Below are 386 nucleotides of genomic sequence, written 5' to 3'. Positions count from 1 at the left end.
GGTTTTCTTGTTTATGGAGACAAGCAGGATTGAATGCTGTAGTCATCAAAAGTATTTGCTGTGTGCCACGGCCTCGTCTTTTATCAGTGGCTTTTAGATATTACAAAACTCTCATGAAGCTTTCTATTTACATGTTATCATCCGTGATCTTCATTTCATTTTCTAAATTTACAATATATTTAGTGTTTTTTGCTTTGGATAAAATAAAAGCCACTTACAAGATGTATTTCATATCTATTTAAAAAATATATATATCCTGACATAAGTTCTTGAGATAATGGCAGTTTTCCAGTATAATCCTGAATGTAAATTTTCAAATCATTAATAAATCATATGCATTATACCTGTGAACCAATAGTAATTGAAAAGAATTTTAGGCATATATA

The sequence above is a fragment of the Penaeus monodon genome, chromosome 19 (genome assembly GCF_015228065.2).
Source record: "Penaeus monodon isolate SGIC_2016 chromosome 19, NSTDA_Pmon_1, whole genome shotgun sequence".
NCBI classification, from domain to species: domain Eukaryota; kingdom Metazoa; phylum Arthropoda; class Malacostraca; order Decapoda; family Penaeidae; genus Penaeus; species Penaeus monodon.
Note: the sequence above shows the minus strand (reverse complement) of the source record.